The sequence below is a fragment of the Nematolebias whitei genome, chromosome 13 (genome assembly GCF_014905685.2).
Source record: "Nematolebias whitei isolate Nwh7 chromosome 13, NemWhi1, whole genome shotgun sequence".
Taxonomy (NCBI): Eukaryota; Metazoa; Chordata; class Actinopteri; order Cyprinodontiformes; family Rivulidae; genus Nematolebias; species Nematolebias whitei.
The window spans coordinates 927,258-937,234 of NC_056510.1; positions in this window are offsets into that span (position 1 = coordinate 927,258).

Genomic DNA, 9,977 nt, shown 5'->3' on the forward strand with positions numbered 1-9,977 from the left:
GGAGTCAATGATGACGGAGTTTGTTAAAATTCAGAAATGGTTTAGACTAAACAAATTATCTTTAAATTTGGATAAAACAAATTACATGATATTTAGTAATAGAAATAAAACTATTGATGTTCCATTTCAAATTGAAGATTCAATGATTTGTAGAGTTAATGAGGTGAAATTCTTGGGTGTCATCATTGACGATAAACTGTCGTGGAAACAACATATAAATTCTGTTAAAACGAAAATATCCAAATCTATTGCAATTTTTTATAGAGTTAGGTATCTACTAAATGATAAAGTATTGTTTTTGTTGTATAATACAATTGTTGTTCCACACTTGGTTTATTGTGTTAATGTTTGGGGAAAAGCGTGTAAATCAATTACAAAGCCTATTTTTATATTGCAGAAAAGAGTTGTAAGAATTATCAGAAGAAAACATTATTATCATCCATCAAGTCTTTTATTTAATCAAATGAAACTGTTGAAATTCTATGATTTGGTGGATTACAACATCTTGTCACTTATGTATAGAGCTCATACAAATACACTACCTTCTAATATTCAAATGTATCTTGTGAAAAGATCAAGCTGTTACAATCTTAAGGGGAAAGATGTTTTTGTAAAACCGCAGTTCAGAACTAGTTTAAAGGGAAGATCGACCTTAATTCAGGGTGTTGGTTTATGGAATGACTTAGAGACAGATGTTAAGGAAGCAAAATCAATCTTGGTATTTAAGAAACTGGTAAAAATCAAATAGTTAAAAAAAATATACATGAATTAATTCATTGAAAATGTTTGTTAATTGAAAAATTAAGCGAGTTATTTATTTGTTTTTGTTACTTACAGTAAATGTTTGTTTAAATTGTTTATTAGATAAATAAGGAGCAGACTTAATAAGATCTTATCTTCATCTGCTGCCTTTCATTTTATTTTTGTTTTCAAATGACATACATGTAAATTGATATGTATTCTTTTTATTATAAAATGAATGAATGAATAAATAAATAAATAAATAAATAAATAAATAAATAAATAAATAAATGAATAAATAAATAAATAAATAAATAAATAAATAAATAAATAAATAAATAAATAAAAAATAAATCTCATGGTCGATGGTGTCAAAGGCGGCTGTGAGGTCCAACAGGACAAGCAGCACAGAATCACCGGTATCTGTGAATCTGAAGATGTCGTTAAAGACCTTCAGCAGGGCAGTTTCAGTGCTGTGGAGAGGTTTAAAGCCAGATTGGAAAAGCTCTAAGATGGCGTGATCCTCCAGGAAGCACTTCAACTGGGACTCGACCGTTTTCTCCAGTACTTTAGAAACAAATGGGAGTTTGGAGACAGGCCGGTAGTTGGAAACGACTGAGGGGTCAAGGTTTGTTTTTTCAGGAGAGGCTGGACAGCAGCATGTTTAAAGGATTTTGGCACCACACCAGTGGATAAACTACTGTTTAATAAGAATGGACGGACCTAGAGTTGGAAACACCTCCTTTAGTAGTCGAGGGGGGACCACATCAAAGGGGGAGCCAGAAGGTTTCAAGTTGCACATGACCTGCTCTAGAGAAGATAGAGTGATGGCTTCAAAATGGTCAAAAGGAGCTACAGATTGAGGTGGGATGGATGGGTCATGAGTTGGAGGGGAAATGAGAGCCCTGGTGGTCACAATTTTTTCCACAAAGAAATGTAAGAAGTTGTCGCACAGCTCAGTCGAGGCTTCCAGAGGTGATGGTTCAGTGAGGTGGAGAACAGAGTTTAGGGTGGAGAAGAGGACACGTGGGTTGTGAGAGTTTGAGGTAATTATATCAGAGAAGTATTTGTATTTAGCAGCTTTTACTGCTTTCTGATAACGGCGCCAACTCTCTTTAAGTATTTGAAAAGAGACCTGCAGCCTGTCTTTCCTCCACTTTCGCTCCACCCTCCTACATTGCTGCCTAACGGCCTTGGTGACGTCACTCAGCCAAGGTTCTGCTCTGAGTTTTGATTTTCTAGTTTTAACAGGTGCAACATGATCTTTAAGCAGACAGAGTTGAACTGGGATGTCAGCTCCTCAGTGGTTGTGAGAAACACTGGGAGCTGAATGATCATTTCAGAGTTATAAACATCTGTGAAGCGTGCGGCAGTGAAGTGGTTAATGGTCCGAGTGCTACGTGCAGGAATGCACGACTTAGGAGTTAGATGGGGGAGGGTGAACTCAAACCGGACTGGCATGTGGTCTGAAAAAACATTATCACCAATAACAAGATTATTAACAGTCACATCACGAGTTAAAACAAGGTCCAGTGTATGTCCACGCTCTTGGGTGGGACCGTTTACATGCTGAGTTAAATTAAATGAGTCCAATAAATCTAAAAAGTCCTTAACCAAGGGCTTCTCAGGACAGCACATGTGCAAATTAAAGTCCCCAATTATGAAAACATGCTCATATTTTGGTGTGATTTCAGCCAAGAAGTCAGAAAACTCATTTATGAAATCCTTAGACCGAGGTGGGCGGTAGACAAGTGCAAATAAAGTCGCAGGTGAATGTCCGAGTTCAAAGACGCTCAGCTCAAAGCTGGCGCGGGAAACTGGGATGGGCAGTTGTTTACAGTCAAAAGTTGATTTGAGTATTGTTAATAATCCACCACCGCGCCGGCCTGATGGCCGCGGGTCGTTAAAACACAGACTGTTCGGTGGCAGTAATTCCGTCAAGGCGCTGGACTCACCCGGAGACATCCAAGTCTCTGTGATGCACAGAAAGTCCAGATTGTGCTCTTGAAAGTAATCCCTGAGGATAAAAGTTTTGTTGGTAACAGATCTTGCGTTGACCAAACACATCCGTATACTGTCCAAAGTAGAGCTAGCAGCGGTGGAGTTAGCGCGCGCTAATGGCCGCAGGTTTTCAATAACAGCCCCTCCAGGTCAGTCCGACCTGCGCACCGGCTGACAACTAAAGCTGGTTAGCAGGTCCGGGCACACGGGAGAGGAAGATGCAGCGCGCAGAGCTTTCAGCTTCACCAGCTGACCAGCATGTTTTCCCCGGCGTCTGAAGCGATATCTCTGGGCAGGGAGGTGAGGAGCGCAGCGAAGGTAAGCTGGCACGTCCGCCAGCAGGGGGGGAGGAGGGGGGGGGTCCAGAGGTACGCTGATAATGGTCCAAATAAGCGCCTTGAGTGACAGAAAAATGAAGATCCAAAAGTTGTTGTCTGTCATCCACCAGCAGAGAGTTGATGTCACAGATGTGAAATGCAAAAAACAAAAATAATCCGAACACCATCAGCAGAGGTGGATTGCAAGCCATGTACACGGGCGCCATCTTACCGGAAGTATTATGAAACAATAAAAATTGGCTTATTTATTTCATAACTGTTTTTCATGGCTTATTATAATTTGTTTATTTATTTCTCTCAGTACTCCGGTGAAGTCAGACATGTTTTCCCGGCACTCTGTACCCCCCCCCCCCCCCACACACACACACACTTGCACTCCTTCGTCCTGTGAACCCTTAAAGACCCTCTTTTTTTTCCTGCATACCTTCCAATTCGAAGGATTTGATCAGCTGGTCTCTCAACATAGTTGATCAACTTCTCCCGACAGGAGTCAGGGTAAGGAGGACCATGTTGCCTCAATGGAAACAAATTGGATTCATGATGACAACTGGTTATTTGCTGTTTGGCTGGATACTGGATTGTCTATAAATTCATGTGGATGTGTCGAAGCTCGGCAGCGCTCAGACTGAATTATGTGGAGCTGCATCAGAGCTGGAGCAGCTGTTATCTGGACTGTGAACTCTCTAGCAGCACACATGAAGGTGGGAAATGACCTTGGAGAAGCTGTGAGCTCGACTTTTGGTGTAAAGAATCAATTCGGCTGTTTGGAGTTTCCATCAGAGAATATGTACCAGCGAGACTTTAAAAGGCAGAAACAACAATTAAGAGTTCTGCCTGACCCAAACTGTGGCCTTGATGCCGGACTTATCTCAACTTCTCCTGGAATGTTCAGAAACAACAAAGATGCTTTGACTGTTTCCTCACCCCTCCCTTCCCCAAGGACATGTGACAGAACCTCAACTGAGCTGAAGATGAACGTCACCTCTTATCTGGACAATGGCTGAGAGGGGGGCTCTGGACTTTGCTACGACTTTCCCTTAAAATTCAACATCTTCACGGCCTATATACCATACCATACCATACCATACCATACCATACCATACCATACCATACCAATTTATTTATATAGCACTTAAAACAGCAACAAGGCCAACCAAAGTGCTGTACAAAAGAACCAAACATGCACAGCGGACAGGAAAACATAAAATAGAAATACAGATACAAATAGCAGCAGAAGCTAACTAAAATGGCCAACAGAGTAGAGAACAGACCGGACCAAAACAAATCACACCGTGTATATGTTCATGTATAACGTCTGTTCATGTTGCTTTGCTGTGGTAGGTTTGTTTGATGCCTCAAATCGTGCCCTGTCTAGGACACGGAGTGAGAGATCTTTTTTTTATACCGCCTCTCCTCATGTTTTCTTCCCTTTTCTCATCTAAGCAAAATATTATTCTGAATAAGAGGCTGCGCTTTCGATTGTAGCAGCTTTGTGCACTCTGTTCATCTTTCAGACGACTGTACGTACATATTCTCGTTGTATCTCGGTGCAATGATAAAGTTTATTCTGATTCTTATTATTTATTTCATAAATGTGTTTTCATGATAGCTTATTTATTTCATGATGCCACATTTCAGCAGAATGACTTCAGCTGTCAAGCAACGTCAGTAGCTGATCTTCACGTCATCCGTTGGTTTTCCTGCTCACAGGTACAGCTAGCATAGCAGCTAGCAGCGACTTGCTAGGTGAACAGTTATGAAAGATGCCGAGTTGCATGAACTTCGTTCAGCTCCGGTAACTTTAGCAGATCAAACTGAGAGGATTACGTTCTGAGAAGATACAGGTGTCGTGATAAAATGTGATGGACTGAAAAAATCAATTGGTGCTGCAGGAGCGCGCACGAGAGGACTCGCTGTTTGTTCTTGGAATTTAACAAAGATGAACTCGTAAAAACAATTATTTGTTTGCTCTAAATTATAGCAAAGTGTCTCTGTTTACTTTTACCTTAATAAATGCAGTTTAATGGTCAAAAAAGCTTCATATATTATTATTTTATTAATATATATTATCATATATTAATATAAATTGTTAATAGCATGAGTCCACTTGTGATAAATGTGAATTCTTTGTGATTTCAGTAACTATGATGTCTTTTAAAGAAAACAACTGTTTATGACCATATTTAATTCCTAGCTTAACAAAAATGTACGTTTTCCTTTTGTTTCAGGATGAGCTGGACGACGTGGAACAAGTTTGGACCACACAGCAGATAACGATGCTCCACAGCGTCTATTTAGCAAACTGTCTCCAGTTTCGCCTTGCTGTGACTCTTCATGAGGAACACGCAGCATCAACACCAAACCCTTGGAGTGCAACATTTATTGTCAACACTGAGATGAAAGACAAACTTCACGTATCCAGAAATACACTTTTTAAGGCAAACATGACAAATGTCACTTTATTTTGTGTGTACGATTGCACACGCACAACCCCCCCTCCCAATAACAAAAGAAATAACAGCCACCGAAACAGTTAGGTGAGTGTGAGCCATACTTTGAATTTGGCTTTATTCTCATTCATAACTCATGAAGTAAACATTTTCCTGTTAACGTCAGTTTATTGCACAATTAAAATATAACTTCACTAAAAGAAACTTTCTGCTGAAATTCACGACACGCTGGTGAAGATTCTCAGTCGTCCAAACGTTCAAGACAAAAACAAGTGAACTGAAAAATCTCCTCGGATGAGAAGTGAAGCGTCTTCTGTTACAAAGAAAGAGTTGTTTTTGTCTTGAACTGTTTCTGAAATTCACAACCTGAGAAATAAAAGAAAACAGTAACTGTACTGGTCAAATGTCAGCAGGTACTCATTAATAAAAACATCAAAATTAAAAGTTGTGAATTGTTTACACTTTGGTTTATTCCTCACCACACCAACATTTAGACATTCATACACTAAAAAACATTTTAAAAGGAACACAGCTGTTTGATCATCTCCACACATTATGTACATGCTTCATGATAACAGTAAAGGCAGGGGGAAAGCTGTCGCAATCCAGCTCATGGCTCATGAAGCCATATTACAATAAACCAAGTATATCATAGACTGCTCTGTTCTGGGGGATCATGGTGTTGAAGGCAGATGTGAAGTCCACAAAGAGCATACGGACGTAGGAGTCCTTCTGCTCCAGGTGGCTGAGAGCAGTGTGGACCACAGAGGAGATGACATCCTCTGTTGATCGATTCTTGCAGTATGCATACTGATGAGGGTCCTTGTTGATGTTGGTGGTTGTTTTGATGTGGGTCATGAACAGTTTTTCAAAGCATTTAGCGATTATCGGGGTGAGGGCCACTAGCCGGTAGTCATTCAGACCAGTCGCTGCAGAGAATTTAGGCAGGTGGGAACTGTTGACAGGGTGAGGGAGGAGTTAAAGATGTCAGCTAGCACCTTGCAGAGCTGATCGGCACAGTCTTTCAGCACCTTCCCCAGGATGTTGTTTGGACCAGTTGCTTTGTGAGGATTAAGGCTCCAGAATACTCGCGCGGACCTTTGTCCACACGGACTCGATGTGTACTGTCCGCAGATGGTTGAGACTTCATGCTCGAGCGTCCACCCTGAGCGGCTGCAGTCAGCTCAGCAGACGAGGGGCGTTTACCTTCGGGACAAACTGAGGTCACCGATTGGTCATTTCCTTACACGCCTACTGGATTGATTGACAGGTTGAAAAAAAAAACGAGAGCTGGTAGTCCTAGCCGCAGCAGTGTTCTGTGTTTATATGTTGGTAATAAAACGTTCTAAAAAAAAAAAAACAGGGAGTGCTGGTCCTGCAGTCCACACATCAGACCAGCCCACCAGGAAATCTCCAGACCCTCCCGCAGCCACACTGGACCTGATTTCAATTCGCTCATGACAAATTCCTTCATTTCTCACCATTTCAGTCATGGCATCAGCGGAGGAGGAGGAGATCGCTTTACTCTTGGAGAAAAAACTTTAAGAAAAGAGCAACTTTTATAGTCTGTTATGCACTTAATGCTCCTCCACATGCTCTGTGGGTCCTGTGAGGAGAAATGTCCCTGGATCTTCTGTGCATATGTTGCTCTGGCCCTCTTTATACCAGCAACCAGCTCATTCCTTGTCCTCCCCAGTTCCTGTGAGTCACCAGACCTGAAGTCAGTATCCCTGGCTTTCAGCATGGTACGGACCTCTGCGTTCATCCAGGGTTTCTGGTTCGGATTGCAACTGACCGTCCTGGTGGTGGTGGTGAAAGTGAAGTTGGTGAAGGTGAGAACATGAAAACTGCTGACAATTCCAGAAACTATTCATGTGTCAACAGAGCTCACCCAGATTCCCAGCAGGTCTAAAAATAGATGGGATGGCTGAGCTTCTCCTTCAAGAGGCAACCTCCTGGTCTGGATGTCTGAACTTCTCCTCCATGCGGTGACCTCCTGGTCTGGAGGGATTTCCATCAACCTTTATTTATACAGGTAATCCCATTGAGCCTCGAGGACTCATTTACAAGAGAGACCTGATTTCAACAAAGAATGATGACAACAATGGACAACAGTGACAACAATAAACAGTTATAAAAAGTTATACAATTTTTTTTTTTTTTTACAAATAGGATGGCTAAAAAAATGGATGGGATGAACTTTTCCTCCATGCGTTGACTCCTGGTCGGACCTGCAGCAGACGTTAATGCTCAGCCCACACAGCTCCTCTGGCTGCAGGAGGAAAACAGCAGGTCAGATTGATGCAGCTCGAGGTACTTGACTCTCCGTCATACCTGCAGCAGAGTGACACATGAAGCAGCCGAGGTGACACATCATCAATATCATCTGACATGTTTGAGGGTTTGACGAGGAGCTTGGCCATCACGACGCATCACAACCGTTTGCTGGGAGTTCTTTCAGCGCTCCAACAGACGGTGTTGGATTCACACGTCAGTGTTTAAAATTAACTTCCTGTGCTGCGACGACAGGGCTGAGTGTGAAGGGAAGCCTTGGCTGCAGACGGGTGTTAGCAACAGAAGCTTTCAGTCCTGATAATTTCTAGGTGTTAGAACGACTCGGTGGTTTGGAGTGTTGAGACTCGATGACTCAGCGGTTTTCCTTGTTCTCTTCTCGTCCTCACAAACTATTAATGAACCAGACTTACAGAAAACAGCTCAGAGACTGTGAAGTTCTGTTTTCTCCTCCATTTTCAGGTAAATGTCACTTTCTGTTTGAACATCTGAAACTTTTTTGTATTTTTATTGTTATTGCCATAATAAGAACAGTTATGGATAGCTACAAAATTTTGATGGAGAATCATACACTTATAAATAAATTAGCTCATAGTGGTGTGAAAGAACTTTGCAAGGTTCTGATGATCAATGTAAACACAGATAATCGAGCATCTAAGGACAGGATAGAAGACGGGAGAACTGTAAACAGCCAGATGTTGAAGGGTAGTAGTTGGTCGCTGCAGCAATGCAATATTCATTTAACAGTTATTGTCATGATGAGATTTGAGATGCAAGGATAATGGGCGGGGTCTCAGAGAGATTTTGCTTGTTTAACGGTCTCACAGTTTGTGGGTACAGACTGTGAGCCTTTCTGGTTGGCCTGGTGTCTATAGACTGGTACCTTCTGCCTGAGGGTAACAGTTGGAATATGCCATGCCTGCTGAGGAATTTTGACCCATTTCAGTTTCCTCCGAAAGAAAAGACGCTGCTGGGCCTTTCTGATGGCTGAGGTGCTGTTAGTACCCGAGGTCATGTTCTCTGTCACTGTCACACCCACAAATTTGAATTTTTGACTCTCTCAACCTCTTCATTTCTGATGTAAAGTGGAGAGTGGACGTTTTGGGGGCTGAGATGGGATAGAGGTAGGGCAGCCGACTCAAGGCCTGAAAGTCCCATTGACCACTGCACCACCTGGGTGAATCCCACGTGCAATGGGTTAAACTCAGAGAACTAATTTCGCCATTGTATGGGAACATACAATGATGACAACACAGCACTTACTCACAGTTTACTTTGCTTGCAAAAATCCAGAATAATTTCCTTGGTTTTCTTTATGTTAAGAACCAGGTGGTGGTTGTGACACCATGATACCAATAGTACTTCAGTTCTATATGCTGTTTCATTGTTGTCATTGATGAGCCCCAACAATGTAATGTCATCAGCATATTTAACAATGAGATTTGTTGGTGAAGAAGCTGTGCAGTCATGAGTGAGAAGACTATATTGTTTTGCATGTAGAGTGTATTGGAAAGTGTATTGTTTTACATTATTAGTGTTTAGCGTACTCCTCCTTGAATCGCCACCTTATCATGGTGGAGGAGTTTGAGCAACTGAATGATCCTAGGAGCTATGCTGTCGGGAGCAATTATAATTGCCCCTGGTAGGGTCTCCCAAGGCAGATTGGTCGTAGGTGACAAGCCAGACAACAGAGCAATTCAGAAGATTTTTATGGACAAAACAAAACAAGGAACTCTGTGTCCCTTGCCCGGACGTGGGTTACCGGGACCCCACCCTGAAGCCAGGCATGGGGAAGGGGCTCATCGGCGAGCACCTGGTGACCGGGTCTCTGCCCATGGGGCCCGGTCGGGCTCAGCCCGAAGCAGCAGCATGGGTTTGCCATCCTGTGGACCCACCACCTGCAGGAAGGGCCATAAAAGTCAGGTGCATGATGCTATGGGCAGTAACCGAAGGCAGAGACCTTGGCGCTCTGATCCTGACTTACCAAAGCTGCTCTTGGGACATGGAATGTGACCTCTCTGGCGGAAGGAGCATGAGCTTGTGCGCGAGGTTGAGCGGTACCGACTAGATATAGTTAGACTCACCTCAATGCACAGCATGGGCTCTGGAACTGATCTCCTTGAGAGGGGCTGGACCTTATTCCACTCTGGAGCTG